The sequence below is a fragment of the Syngnathoides biaculeatus genome, chromosome 11, assembly GCF_019802595.1.
Source record: "Syngnathoides biaculeatus isolate LvHL_M chromosome 11, ASM1980259v1, whole genome shotgun sequence".
NCBI lineage: Eukaryota > Metazoa > Chordata > Actinopteri > Syngnathiformes > Syngnathidae > Syngnathoides > Syngnathoides biaculeatus.
The window spans coordinates 20,242,029-20,258,076 of record NC_084650.1 but is presented as its reverse complement, the minus strand read 5'-3'; positions in this window follow the sequence as shown (position 1 = coordinate 20,258,076).

Genomic DNA, 16,048 nt, shown 5'->3' with positions numbered 1-16,048 from the left:
CAGAAAAAGAAGGAGTAGAGTGATGTCCTGTGATTCCCTACAGAAGGATCGCCTGTGAAGAAGATAATGAGTAAATCAATGAGACTGGTTGTAAGACTCGGGCGAAGTCATGCCTGCTCGGTTGGGGGTAAGCTGTCTTACTATCAGGCCTCCAGCATCATCTGAAACTAAAAGTCTTCTATGCTTTAGAGTGGAGCACATTCAGTTTATCAGCGTGTGTCACCTTGTGCATCCAAATGTGTGTATTTCCAGCAACCGGTATGGTAGGCACTCAGACTACAAGAAAGGCTTTGGGTAAAGGCTTCACCTGCCTGAAAAACATATCCACATAATTGACAGACACATTAAAGTCCTACTGTATTATTAGGCTATATGCATGAGTCGCATTAATTCACACACCTTTGTCAAACTCTAAGGTACACCTGCGTTGTGTTCAGAAGTGTTTTTAATATTACACCCTCACTAGGTGTTTTGTTACTGAATGACAATGGGTGGGATATGCTTCAGCTTTTCCATGACCTCAAACCAAAATTCTAAATCCATCCATACATACATACATACAATTTTAGAGCCGCTTATCCTCAAAAGAGTCACGGGAGTGCTGGAGCCTATCCCAGCTGTCAACGGGCAGGAGGCAGGGTACACCCTGAACTGGTTGCCAGCCAATCACAAAGTACACAGAGATAGACAACAATCACACTCTCAATCACACCTAGGGGCAATTTATAGTGTCCAATTAACGTTGCATGTTTTTGTGATGCGGGAGGAAACCGGAGTGCCCGGAGGAAACCCAGGCAGCCAGGGGGAGAACATGCAAACTCCACACAGGTGGGGGCGGAATTTGAACCCTGGTCCTCAGAGTTGTGAGGCCAACGCTCCAACCAGTTGCGCCATCAGACTGCCAGTTCTAAACACTTACAAATGAAAATTTTGATGTTTCACACATTGGTAAATTAACAGCACTAGACTGCAGTAATGTGGTATTTATTGTACTCGTATAGTAAATTAGTGATTGACGACTGTTAAAGCACAGTTTTAATAAAAAATGAACTTAAAGTATAACAATATCTAAATGAGATATTGCATGCACTGGTAAACATTTGAATTACCTTAGTACTGTACAGAGTTAGGCTACCAGGAACTCTTTGAAGTTATTTAATTTAAACCAAAACAATTGCTAAGTTTCTTTGAGGAGACTACAATTAACCTTCATACTTTTATCGCAGACATAGCACACACACTGTGTTGCCTCTTCCTTTTCTTGTGCTTCCCTTTAGGCTTTGGCTTTATCACAGCTCCGCCAACTCTGATGTGCTCAAGAGAGTTCTTTATGTTGCATGTCAAATACACCATAGAGCCCAGCTGTATTGTTTTCATCTGCCGGCTGGTTACAATGAGCTCCCCCTGAAATGATATCATAGATTATTGAAGATGGTTAGCGCTTGTGATGTTGTGGGGATTCTGTGTAATGCTGTTGTGTTCACTGTCATGACTATTGAGTGCAAAGTAATGTAATGTTATCCATAAGTGACAAATGAAATAACTTAATAGTCTGCTTGTGCTTGATTGTATGTTGTGTGCGTGTGCGTGTCCGTGTGTGTGTGTGTGGTGGGGGGGTGTAAAGATTTGGATTTTAATCGGTGCTTTGAATGAGGGCCTGCCCCCCGGTGCTGACCTAAATTCATGTTTGTGCAGTGACTTCCATCAATGGATGAGGTGTTGAACACTTCAATCAACAGCTCTGACAACCTTTTTTTTTAACATGAGCTAAATATGGTTTGTGGATGGCCCTGTTTATTAAAAGGCACATCTAAGAGGTACTTGAATTAGCACAGATAAATCCCTCGGTGTTGTTAACAGTAACTCAAACATTGGGTTGCCTCAATCTGCTTGGACATGACATTAATTTAATTTGGATCTGCCAGTCCTCAAGTACAAAATCCATGTAATACCTGATTAAACTCATTTGAATCCAGCAGGCTAATTTGTGAAAGAATTCATTTTAAGCAAATTGGTCTGTTAGACACTTTAATTATGCGACTGCCAGAAAGTCAGAAGAAAACAAAAATGACTTCATAGACACTAATGAAAATGTAAATTAGAGCTATGCCTGATGTCTAAAATGGGCCAATTCTAATATCAACAACAATTTTAAATGTCAAAGAGAGGCTTCATCCATTTTCTGAGACGCTTATCCTCACAAGGGTCGTGGGAGTCTTCCGGAAGGAGGCTGGGTAAACCCACTTAATCTGCCAAATTTGGAAGATTCAACAATGTAGTTTTGTATTTTTGTTATTTTGTGACCCTAACCCTAAACTAACCTAACCTTACCCTACAGAGAATGTATATGAAATTGAAATTTCTAATGAATGTCCAATGAATGACGTTAGATACTGTTAGCTTAGAGGTACATCCTTTAGTCAACAGAAAGTAAAGATTTACATTCACTGCTCTTATCATACCTTTTTGTGTGGGCTGCACAAATCAATGTCCCACCAGCAGGACGTCAATGAAAGATTGCCTGAAGTGGAAACCTGCCATTTCACTTATCCTTTTAAGAAAGATTGTGATTCATTTGTTTGTCAAAACAGCTTTATCACAGGAATAATTAGATTTGGTCCAATCCAAAGTGAGAATGTTGCCATGATAGAATTCTTCGTACTAATACCTTGGGCAGTGTTTTGCTTGATGTCCTTCTTGATGGTCCTCCATCTTTAAGATGAATCAGAATCAGCTTTAATGGCCATGTAACAAGACACATGAGGAATTTGTCTCCACTAGTTGGACCCAGTCAGCATGGTAGAACAGCTGTAGAACATTGGCATCACAGTTCTGAGGACCAGGGTTCAAATCCCAGCCCCCTGCCTGTGTGGACTTTGCATGTTCTCCCCGTGCCTGCATGGGTTTTCTCCAGGCACTCCGTTTTTCTCCCACATCCCAAAAACGTGCATTCATTGGGGACTCTAAATTGCCCCTAAGTGTGATTGTGAGTGCAACTGTTGTCTGTCTCCTGATGCCCTGCGACTGTCTGGCAACAAGGTCAGGGTGTACTCTGCCTCCTGCCCGATGACAGCTGGGATAGACTCCACCACTCACGCGACTCTCGTGAGGATAAGCGGACAATGGATGGATGGATGGATGATTATGATAGTTGGAGCTACATGAGTGTGGTGTGTTATTGACTAGTGAAAGTATATCACAGCTGTGGTGATGCAGATATAATGGCAAATAGTGTAAATGATGTAAATAATCATCTCTACCATCTTGCACGTGTCCACTTTGAGGTTGTGTTTTCCTCACCAAAGCTCCGGCCGCTCTAGTTCCTGTTGCTGCGCAAACTCATCACTATCTTTTAAGACTGTGATGTTGACTGCAAGCTTCAGAGATTGACAGCTCAGTGCATTAAGGTGCAGTCGTTTGTGTAAAGAGCACAGTAGCAGAGAAAGGAGGCCTTGGGGGTGAGCTGAGAGTAAATGTGGATGAGGTGGTGTCCCCCAGCCTCACCTGCTGTGTCCTGCCCTTCAGGAACCTGTAAATCCACCAACTGATGGCAGGCAAGACACTGAACTTGAGAAGGTTAAAGGGGAGTAATTTGGCAATGACGGAGTTAAAGGCAGACCGGAAGTCCACAAGCAGGATCTTTGCCTAGTTCCCTGTTCCTTCGAGGTGTTCCGGGATGAAGTGTAGTCCCGTGTTGACCACTACATGCACAGACCTGTTTGCTCGATAGAAAATCTTCTCGGGGTGAATCAGGGGTACTGTGACACTCATTAGGTGGTCCACCACGAAGGACAGAGAACTTGATGACCACAGATGTCAGAGCAACAGGTCTGAAGTCATTCAGTCCTGAAATTGCAGCTTTCCTTGGAAATGGTGGAGAATGTGGGGGAGAATGGGACTTTACACAGCTGCAAAGATCTGTTGAAGATCTGTGTGAAAGCTGGAACGAGCTGGTCCGCCCAGGCTTTCAAATAGGAGGGTGACACACTCTCCAGAGCCGCAGATATAGGGGGCAGTGGTGTGTCAGAGGAGTGATGGTGGTCTTCGGTCATGTGGGTCAGTGGGTGTGGCGTGTGAAAGTATTCTTTTCAAATTTGCAGAAGAAGTTAAAGTTGGGGGGGTGATCACTTGTAGATGGTCACTGATTGTACTCGTGAGCAGCAAACTGTTTTTGCAGCTTTTCTTGGTGTAGTCCGTTTGGTGTAGTTGGAAGTCAGGTTGTAGTATTGTAAAACACCTACAAAAAAATGAAAAGGAAAATTAAAAATGCAATGACTACATGCCTCGTGTACATTATGCTGAGGGTTGGAGATACAGGTATAAAAATCACATGATGTAATGCGTGACATTTAAGTTTAAGTGCTAAAGCATTTTAAAAGGCATATTTTACACCTAAAACTTTGCTGTAAATTGCTAGATGACTTTACATCATTTGCACAATTGTCGTTGTATCAGCATTACCACATTACCCGTAAACTTTCACTGCTTAGTGTGCGTTTTTGTTTTTAAGTCTCCAAAGTACTTTTTGTCATATTGGCAATCAGTTGTCATATTAGAGAAGCTCCATCTACTGTAGACATATTCCTTGTGTGTTTTTTTTTTTACATACTTGGCAATTAAAGATTATTCTGACTCGACCCAGCACATTACACCGTATAATATATTGATCCTTAAGTATGTTAATCTTTCGGACAATGGTAATTCATTAATTCATTCATCTTCCATTACGCTTATCCTCACTAGGGTCAAAAGCATGCTGGAGCATAACCCAGCTGTTGAGAATTTTTGCAGTATTTGTCATGATCCCTCTAACTCATATCATCTACGTTCTAAACACAGACAAAGCAATGATTTTCTTTGTCAAGCTCCTAATTAACAGCAAACAAGTGGACCTATCTCTTTAAAATTCAAAGCACAGAAAAGCTTCAAACGATGAGAGACACTGTGTTGCTATGACGTGTAGGAAGTTAAATTGACTTTGAAAGGTAAATTTCTTTTCAGCAATATAATAACTTAATTTCTCTGTTGAATAAAAATACATGTTGTATAAATTTGATAAATAACAGAGAAGACTGTTGTTAATAAGCCTGCACAGTTTAATAACCAAAAATATCAACAAAACTTTTGTGGTGCTATTATTGCAGCAAAGGTTTTGCTATAATAATCGCCCCATAAACCTTTTGGCTGCTGCTGAGTGCGCACAATAATGTGTATTTCCACCGATGAAACAAAGGGCCTCACATTTGGTATTTACAGTATATTGTGGGGGAGGGCTGACTCATGCCATAAAGCCCAGGTGTGTACCTGGGCTTCAGTTTTAGACAAGTGAAATGGTTAAAACAATTTATTACATATTATAGTTTCGTAGACGTGCACCACAGTGAAAATTATTTTCGTCTCAAGTCTTGGACGTTGGCAGCATTACCCCTTCACATACCCAAACTCTATCAGTATCTTATTAATAATTAAGGACTTTTGTTTCAACTATAGTGGCAACACTTCGTAGAAGGTCAAACGTCTCACACAACTCATTTTCAAGTAAGTAGATGTAACTGTTTTGACTTTGGACACCAAAACGTCCTCATCATTTGAACCAAAAGAAGAACTCTAGCATGATTTTACGATATTAACTTGGTGTCTTGATAAACGTGGCTGGATCCATCCATCCATCAGTCAATGCATCCATCATCTACCGCTTTTCCAGGTCGGGTCGCAGGGGAAATAGCTTCAGCAGCGATACCCAGACTTCCCTTTCCCCAGCCACTTTTTCCAGCTCTTCCAGACGGATCCTAAGGAGTTCCCAAGCCACCCGAGAGACATGCTCTCTCCAGCATGTCCTGTCACCAGGGAGGCGTCCAGGAGGCATCCGAATCAGATGCCCCAGCCACCTCATCTAGCTCCTCTCAATGCGGAGGAGCAGCGGGTTGATACTGTGCCCCTCCCTGATGACCAAGCTTCTCACCCTATTTCTAAGGGAGAGCCCAGACACCATGCAGAGTAAACACATTTCAGCCACTTGTATCCGGGATCTTGTTCTTTTGGTCACGACCCAGAGCTCATGCCCATAGGTGAGCGTCGGAACGTTGATCGACTGGTAAATTGAGAGCTTTGTCTTTCTACTTAGCTCCCTCTTTACCACAACGGACCGATACCAAGTCCGCTTCACTGCAGTTGCTGCACAGACCCGTCTGTCAATCTCCCGCTCCATTCTTCCCTCACTCGTGAACAAGACCCCAAGAAACTTGAACTCCTCCACTTGGGGCAGGATCTCATCCCCGACCTGGAGAGGGCACGCCACCCTTTTCCGACTGAGTACCATAGCCTAAGATCCCCTGTAATTTTATTTTGTTGGAGTTATATCAATCTCAAGAAAAACAGCACTTTTGATGGATGGCCAGCTGCGCCCCAAGTGGTTAAACCCATCGCCTGCCACCAGCTCAAGTCATTGACCAGCAGATGAATGTGGGCAACTGACTCAAAAACCCAGTCCGCTTGACAGAGCTTGAGATCATGCTCAATGGATCATTCAGTCCCAGCATTCCCAGAACCCATGGCTGGGGCATCCTTTACCAAGACACTGATACCCTGGACGCTTCAACAACCTCTGCTCCAGTGTGTGCCACCTCTAACTGTTTGTGTTTGATGTGTCCACAACTGAGATGGATCAAATGCAGAGGAAGAAGTTGTTTGTGTTCATGACAATAAAAGAGTATTCATTTTTTATTACCCTGTAAAGAAAGAGTAATGTAATGTAGAATTTTACCCATACTAATCCTACTACCATATGCTGTAATCCAAAATACAGTTTTAAATTTTTCAGATTAATTACCAACACTCACTGTTAAATTGTGGTAAAATGCAGTCATTAAAAAAAAACAGTAATATGCAATCCAAATAAATTAGCAATACTAACCATTAAATTACTCTCCTGTCACTGCTCAAGTAAATTACACCAAAGGAAATGTTAAATTGCGGTGATATACTACTATCCATAGTTCAGTATTTTAATGTTAAATAAACTATGGGAGATGTATTGTTAAATTACAGAGACAATGTTATAATCCAACATGTAATCTTATACTGTGAAAATCAAATTAAATGCGCAGTAAAATAATTGAATTATCTTTCTGCCAGTAAACTCCATGTTGTTTTCAATGATGAAATTTTTCTGAGTGTATTGTTCTGTTTGTTTTTATTTGTCTTTTTTTCCAATCCTGTTATTTCTATGGCACACAGAAGATTGGAGAAGAGGACATTGGTTTTGTTATATATTCAGGACGGTGCTTTGGTCTAATCCACATACACTCCAGCTCGGTCCCTCTTGTGTGCCCTGCCCTTAAGAAGGCAAACAATGGATATTCTTCAGTCTCCTTCAGATCACCTCTTTCAACACATTACCCTTCATCACTTGACAATCTCCTTTTCTTTCTTCTTTACTATATATCTGTTAATTTTAATTAGGGAACAGTTAGTACCAAATCATGCACTTTTCAAAATTCACTGCATATAAATTATTTTTGTGTAAAAAAAAAAAAAAAAAGAACATTGGCTCACGTTCTTTTTGCATCAAAAGAGATTTTTAGCTCAACCCAATTTAACACTCAGTGAGTTTAAGCAAGGTGCTCCACACTTTCTATTCTGCAGCATAAACACTCAATATATGCTAAGCCTCATTCTCTTGGTACGCATAATGTTGGCCGGATCTCACCGAGCTCCCATGGACCCGCACACTGGGCCCCCGTCCTCCTTCTCCCTTCTGCCAATAGCTGTCAAGGAAGATCAATATTGTCAATTCACATCGCAAATGTTGGGTCTTGACTTTCCAAGGTGATGTCTGCTCGTCTCTCCAATGATACTCTCAACTCTATTCGATGTTATTTATGTCGTCCACAGTCACAAATCACACACTTGTCTTGAGGAGTTGTACAGTCTCTACATGTGACTCCTTGTTTTCAAATAAATCACATATACTAACCCTAACCCTGTATATAATGTAAACGGCATGCATCCATCCATTTTCTTAGCCGCTTATCCTCATGAGGGTCGGAGGAATGCTGGAGCCCATCCGAGCTATCAACGGGCAGGAGGCAGGGTATAGCATGAACTGGTTGCCAGCCACTCGCAGGGCACATAATGACAAACAGACGCACTCACAATCACACCTCGGGGCAATTTAGAGTGTCCAATTAATGTTGCATGTTTTTGGGATGTGGGAGGAAAGCGGAGTGCCTGGAGAAAACCCTTGCAGGCACAGGGACAACATGCAAACTCCAGACAGGCAGGTCCTGGATCGAAAACGGAACCTCAATTAGACACTCAAAATTACCCCTAGGTGTGAGTGAGAGTGCGGCTGTTTGTCTCGATGTGCCCTGCGTTTACCTGGCAACCAGGGCAGGGTGTACCCTGCCTCCTGCCCATTGACGGATGGGATAGGCTCCAGCACTCCCCGCGACCCTTGTGAGGACAAGCGGCAAAAGAAAATGGATGGATGGATTATTAAGCCTCACAAAAATTGGCCAGTTCCTATTTGTCGGTGACAATATGTCTGATATAGCTTTCCAAATCTGACAACAAGGAATAAATACAAGCTGAAAGGAAAACAGATGGTTTGAAGGTTTTTTTCAGTCATCGGGTTATTTATAGCTCGAACAATTATATTATTACAATTATGTACATGTTGTACTTTTTCCTCAATGCTCGCTGCACCTGCCCAAAATGGTCTTTTTTTTCTTTTTTTTTTTTCGGTAAACAACAGCAGAGCATGAGATGAGGAAAAGAGGGGAAACTCAAGGACAGTTTGTATCTCTTCACGTATCAAATAAATTTCTGCGCAGCATCTGTAAGAAGAGTATTTGAGCCGGTTCTTTTGGGATAACAACACAGAGACTTCACTGTCATATCCAGGTTTCATCTAAAGCCCTAACTATACTCAATGATGCTACTAAAAGGAACGCAACAAAAAGGTGGAGGAAAATAAACTCAGCACAAAGAGCCTTGAGACCTCTGTCTCTCCGACAGATTGCTGCTACTCTAAAAACTCCTGCTTAATCCTGTCTCGGAAGGGCACACACCCACATATTGTATGTACATATGGTACAAGTGTACGCACGCGAACACGTGCGCAGTTGAATTATGCATATACAACCAAAGAGTGATATGTCAGATAATAACAGCGTCTGCAGGAAAATGCCATCCCCCGTGGTAAAATTTGTTCTGATGAGGTTTGAGGGTTAGTTAAATATGGAATAATGATAATTGTCACTCATTAGAGCATTTTCTTAATATGCACAAGATTCCACATGCATCCTGTGGCCAAGTGGCCCATTAAAGCTCAATTTGAAAAGAAGGCTTCCATTCCTGTGAGTGTGGCAGAAGTGTAATTTCTGCAATACGCCGGTGTAACTTTTTCGTTTTCAGGCAACTTTACTATAGAGATTCAAATATGGCTGAAATATTAAATTAGCCCTCATTTGTGTTTTGCAAATAAGCACATGCTGCCTCCGCAATTGTCTATTCTTATGAATCTGACAATGAACCCCTCACCCAGACTTCCCAGAGCCTCCTCATATTTTATTTAGTTCTAATTTTCTATCATCAAGCAGAGGAAGCGCGAAGGCTAGTTTGAGCTGTCATTTCTGAGAGTTTCATGAATAGAGACATACCAAAGAAGATATTAACAAAGTTTGAAACCCATCAAGGTTGCTGTCTCTCCAGGGAATGAGTCTCAGCCACTCTCATCATCTTGTTCTTGTTTGATCCAGGCTGAACCCTAAAGATCCGTTCTTTTACTGAAATAGGTGACGCATAAGGTGGGAGGGAGTGAATATGTTCTTCAATGCCATTTCTCTATCTTAACTTTGTAAAAGTACAGTCCACATTCCATAAAATTCACTCTTTGTTATTTTGGTACTTGCCACTGGTTCCTCACTTGAAATTACATATTTAAATGAATTACACAAGTAAAATATTACTTTGCAGATGACTGCAACAGTCACCTGTAATAGTTTTGGAAAGATATGGTCAATTCATTTATTTTTGCTGTGAATAGTGAATATACCAAAATGCAAGAAAACAACAGTTCAGCTTTTATTTCTAGGAATTTGCTGTACATTAAAATTTTACTCCCACATACACAATATCACACCTTTTGTTTGAATCCAAGCGTTAACAGCAAAAGTATTGGAACGTGTTTTTTTTCCTGAGGTACCTCGCGCTACATCGATTATTCAAAAAATATATATGCGACATACATACAACACTGAATTTTATTTTGAAAATCACTTGCTGAAATTTTTCTCATGTGAAGACTGGAATTATTGGGAATTGTTAACAGTTTAAAAGTAATAATTGTTTCTAATTCATTTTTCACACTGAGAGCAAAAATGTCTTAACCATTATGTGTCCCAAAATAAAATTTCATAATTTGGATCATTTTCTGAACATGCTAGTTTAATATATACGTATTTATTTATTTGTTTGTTTTTTTATTTATTTATTTATTTATTGCCATTGCTCAGGACATGACATGACATGACATGACACATAAGAAATTTATCTGTGTGTCTTAACAATTCCTTTTTTGGTTCCTTTACAAATGGTCCTTCTATGTCACACATGCTTTTACCATTCACTATTAAAGCTACTGGAGGGAGCCTCATTATGTTGTTTCAATGTACCACAGTGATGGATCTGTGATCTGAGGTGCCAGGTTGTGGCACACAGCAAAATTGACGGTGTTATTTCCGAGGTATGTATGAATTTGTGAAAGTGCAGAATAATTACATGTCTATGCCATTATTACAAGCTGCATTACAGTGAAATGTATACAAATTAAATTTAAACAGGTCAATGAATGAAATATTCCATCTGCGTGTCATTCTGTGGACTAGTAAGTTAGTATAAGTGTGTAGTATTTAATTTTCTGTTTGAAAATATGTCATAAATGTCTTCATAACTTAAAAAAATGTTCTGCTTGGCCGTCTAAACAAAAAAAGCTGTCTATGCCACAAATTTCCATCTGCACGCTTGCTGAGCAATCTTGCGATGTAATTTCCTGTTCCTGTCTTTTAATTCAGTCTTACCTCTCTCTCATTAAGACACGACAGGATCCAATTTGACAGTATAGTTTTGCATAGGAAATAGCTGTGAATCAGCAGAGCAGTGAATCGATATGAATATCAGAAATGAACAAAGGATATTGAAAGACATAAATGATGAGTCTCAGAGCGTCTCTGTGGATGTCTAGTTCCTTAGGTTGTGGTCCAGACCTTCATTTTAAAATAACCTCACTGCATTCCGAATATGGATTGGAATTTGTTTTGATACTGAATGTCATCTTAATGCTGCAATGCAAAAACAGTGAAAAGACTAAAAATTAATAAGGGCTTATGCAATGAGACTAATATTGTACCGTACTCTGTTCACTTCCGGTTGGTGAAGACTTTTTGTTTCGGATAAATGATTCACTTGAATTAGTGCGTTTCAAGAGTTTGTGACGTTCAAATAATCAAACAGAAACAATGAACTGATCACATTTTAGTAGCTGCAATAAACACAACAAAAGGGAATCACTGTTCATTGGCTCTATGAACTTAACATGCACGTCAAATGAAGCAAATGTGTGCCCTTCTTAGCAACAGACATTTTCCAAACACTCTTGTGCTTTGGACCATGAGATGCCAGGGAGAGGTTACCCGAGCCTTTTCATAATTAATACATGGGGTAATTATCACCATGCTGGTTTATATGCAAAAGTAGAGAATACTATATAGTCGTATATGTGACTGCACCGAATTCTCCATTTCATTTATCATTAAGCTCCACATCTCATTTTATTCTCAACATCTTGATTCCAATTAAACGGCCGAAATTACAGTTCCCGTCAAATCATGGCTTTGTTTATCAAGACATTGTCAAATTATAGTGAACCATGCCAAATATACTCAAAAACATTCAGGTCTCTACTATCCAATGGATGGTTTCCAGCACCACTGTCACACTTTGCTTATAATTGTAGTATACTGTACAGTATATTGTCACACTGGTGGCAACCTGACAAAACACAAACATGCCACACGCAGTTTAGCCGTTATACAGACCAAGGATAAATCAACATTTAGTGTGCACCAACACTGTGGAAATATTTATCTTGGAGAACAAACACCGTGCGCGACAAAGCTGCCATATTGGGAGAAGCCAATAAGGCAGATTAACTGTTCTGGTGTTCTGGTGATGTTCTGTTCCCAGACATGTTCTTCTGGGACAGATGGAGCCAATGAGACATGTAAACCTCATTGTTATCACAGAATGGCCATGGACACATTAGTATTAATCACACAAAATAAGAGAGAGGATCATTACACGACATCGACCACACAAAGGGCCCTGTTTTATGGGGTGTAAAAAAAAAAGTCAAATATCATGGTGATTAGCATTGTCTTTAATTTATAAGATAACATGTCACAGAATTTAAAAGATGAAAGAAAACATTTTCTGCATTCCATTACTGCATCATTACTGCCAAACAAATTGTGGAGTGATTTGCTGTTGCCAAGTCTAATTGAACAAAACGAAAGTTGCAACAACTTTCTCTCTCTCTCATTTTCTACAAGTTTTTTTTCCCCTCTCTGTGCTTTGAAAGGTTTTCTGGGGTCATATCAATAAATCCGACCCTACCCTCACTGAGAGTGAGCGGACACTAATCAGCCGAAGGTTGATGTTATAATTTGTGCTGATACTAACTGGGCGTTGCTTTACCTTTAAATCGATAGGAGCTCTACCATGTTTAGAGTTAGTTATTATCCAACCATCCATTTTCTTTGCCGCTTATCCTCACCGGGGTCGTGGGGAGTGCTGGAGCCTATCCCAGCTGTCAATGGGCAGGAGGCGGGGTAGACCCTGAACTGGTTGCCAGCCAATCGCAGGGCACATCGAGACAAACAGCCACACTCACAATCACACCTAGGGGCAATTTAGAGTGGAGTTATTATTATTTTTGTTTAAATTGTCACACTGGCAGCCACGCCGCTATGGGGGGGTCATTCACAAACGCCTGAGTGAGGATCGATACATTATACTGTTTAACTCACCCCCTTTGTTTGGTGGTGAATAAACCTGATTGTTTTAATAGAGGCGCAAACAGCCCTTTTCTAAATATGCCGGCTGCCCTCGTCTACCAAGTTACAAACCTCCACCTCACATATTTACAGAAAATGCAACACTGGGCTGTCAACAGAGGTTGGATTAGACCACTTGTTTAACCCCAGACTGTAATTATTTCTTTTACCACTGGATTTAAACAAGGGCAACAAACATGGATTGTATATCTAGCCATCCATCCATTTTCTTAGCCGCCTCATCCTCACGAGGGTCGCGGGAGTGCTGGAGCCTATCCCAGCTGTCAACGGGCAGGAGGCAGGGTACACCCTGAACTGGTTGCCAGCCAATTGAAGGGCACATGGAGACAGACAATAGTTGCATTTAGAGTTAATTTTGCAAACTTTTGGGATGTGGGAGAAACCCGGAGTGCCCGGAGAAAACCCACGCAGGGACGGGGAGAACATACAAACTCCACACAGGCGGATCCGGGATCAAACCCGGGACCTCAGAACTGTGAGGCCAACGCTTTCCAGCTGAACCAACCGTGCCACCATAGTATTAGTCAACAGTTAAATTGAACACCAGGAAGTTGAACAACAAAAGGTGATATTCTATTCTTGTTTTAATTTCCAACCTCTGTTATTAAACGTTACATGTGTAGTTTAATATTTCGCAACTATTCAAACATTGTATATACGCTTACTCTACTAGAATAAGCACTTACCAAGAACCATTCATAGCCTGCGATTCTGAGAAATTCAATCAAACATTTTAATAACTTATTCCGCCGCTGTTTTCAATCATTATTGGCCAGGTCTTTCTCAGAACTCAAATGAGAGAATATGTAGGTAGCGTGAATGCATTGTTAAGTACTGCACAGCAGAGAGAATATTTTTTAAATCTCTTTATATTATTTATATATTTACATTGAAGCGTGAACCTTTTTACAGGTAATAAATATTCTGGCATATAGATGCTAATGATATCACCAAGGTTCTGAACACATAACTTCATGCTTGCTTTTAAAACCAATGTACGTCGTCACGGTTATACCAAAGGTATGTTTAGAAAAAATAAAGATTAGTTTACTGTATACAGTTTGCTCTCCAAAATGGTTATCATGAGCATCCACCATTTTCACTCCATGACCTCCCACTATAATCTGCCTACTTTAACAGCAGTAAGGTAGGATTTTTTTGTATGGAGCTGTAATGGTGGAACACCGTTGGTGGTTTTCCCTTTGTCACTCAAGCCATGGAATAATCTTGCATTTGCATCTGGAAAGGACGATGATGTCTGGGATGGGTAAAATGACTCTATGGGCAATAATATAACCCAATATTAACAAGTGGAGGGAACTGATTGTGCATGCAAGTATCGTGCAGTGCAGATCTCGTTTTTTATCGGGGGACAGCAAAACATTGTAGAACAATTATATTGTGAAAAAAAACATGGCATCTATTCAAGATGTAACAGGCTGAAATAATCAGATGAATCATGTGTATCAAAAAGAAGTTTGTCGTGCTTCATTATGCCGAAGCACTTTCATGCATTTATTACCACTAGAGTGAGCATCGTTTTGGTATTTTTCAAAAAAAAAAACAGATTCACACGCATTCCAGTTCATCACGGCATCATTACGATGTGGATTACTTTTTTTTTAAACCTTTGCCAACCAATTACTTTCAGTCTGTGAATAAAAGTGGTCTCCAAAGGCGTGTATTTCTCTTTGACAAAACATATTTGTGTCAGTCCATTGGAAAAGTATAGTTGAGCAAAAGAAGTAAAACATTTTCTGTATCCCTTTTCAAACGAGAGGCCTGAAGCCACCCACATGTGACACTCTGAGCCACAATGTCATTCCTGATGAAAAGCCAGCCACGGATATTTCATAGGAGAAAATAACCTCCCTTTCAACGTCTGAGACCCTCATGCCGTTTAAGTGTCTCTTCATCAACTTGGAGAGCCATGCACTCGTTTTAAAAAAACATGTCCTTTAAGGAACTATCAAAATGGAAAATGTTGGAAATGAGCTCATGACAATTACTTTTCAGACATTCGCCATACTCCTTTTTTTTTTTTTTACTCAGGCTCAACTTTATAGAATATGAAGAAGCATAATGAAGGCATTTTTCAGGGTATATATGGTAGCAATCAAAGTGCATACACCCGGTCAGATCAGTGCAAGTGTCTCAGAATTCATCCATCCACCCTTTTTCTGAGCCTCTTATCCTCACAAGGGTCGCAGGAGTGGTGGAGCCTATCCCAGCTATCTTCAGGCAGGAGGCGAAATACACCTTGAACTGGTTGCCAGCTAATCACTGGGCACATAGAGACAAATAGCCACACTCATAATCGCACAAAGGGGCAATTTGAGTCTCCAATGAATTCACGTTTTGAGGTGTGGGAGGAAACTGGAGTGCCACAGAAAACCCACACAGGCACGGGGAGAACATGCAAACTCCACACAGGCGAGACCAAGATTTGAACCCCGGCCCTCGGATCTGTGAGGGCAACGATCTAACCAGATGCGTCACCGTGCCGCCTCAGAATTCAATTCACTCTCAATAACAGTATGCCGGTATTGCATATTTACTTTTTCTATCGTTTTTCAGGCCTTGCTTATTTTCACTGCATAATCAAGGTGAGCAGACCAGGGGATATGTTTGCAGTAATACAGTATTATTATCATGAAAACAATTCCTATGTGGAGTCACATACCAGAGGGATCCATTTAATTGAATCCATTTCCTTTGCAGATGATGGATTCACCTCCTGTCATGGTGGATGTTGTCTGATTTACATGGTCTCATTTTGTAGCTCAACTCTGCCGTCGGGTCTCTTCTATCCGTCTGATGCTCCCGCTAACATTACCAACACCAGCAGGAAAATGATGGTAATTGGCCATTTTTTGGCTCAGGCAGCTGCTAACATGAAGGCAAAAGGCTTT